Source organism: Penaeus monodon, chromosome 23 (genome assembly GCF_015228065.2).
Source record: "Penaeus monodon isolate SGIC_2016 chromosome 23, NSTDA_Pmon_1, whole genome shotgun sequence".
NCBI lineage: Eukaryota > Metazoa > Arthropoda > Malacostraca > Decapoda > Penaeidae > Penaeus > Penaeus monodon.
In genome coordinates, this window is record NC_051408.1 from 8,224,203 (window position 1) to 8,224,504 (window position 302).

The following is a 302-nucleotide window of genomic DNA, read 5'->3' on the forward strand; positions in this document are numbered from 1 at the left end:
TCCAGAGAAACTCATTAGGAAATTCAATTCTTATAGCCATTGTGCAATTGAAATATGGTTTGTATGACAACCTTTCAACACACAAAATGATACTCCATACATGAAAAATATAGCATAAAACATAAGTGTTATAGGGTGACTGTTGAATAGGCCAGAAAGTATCACTCATATATGATTATTATTGTTCTCCATATTATTGTCACTGAAGTATCAATCTACTTTACAATTTTGATGTTATATTACAACTGAAAAACTTGGACCATAAACTGTCCCCTTATGTGTATGAATATAGATGAACAGTG

General features: G+C 30.8%; 1 protein-coding gene across 1 annotated transcript in view; it reads left to right on the forward strand.

Annotated features, from left to right (window-relative positions):
* The window catches only part of LOC119587778 (cytochrome b-245 chaperone 1-like), a 7,032-nt gene that overhangs the window by 4,026 nt on the left and 2,704 nt on the right, over positions 1 to 302 (forward strand). The window lies entirely within an intron of this gene.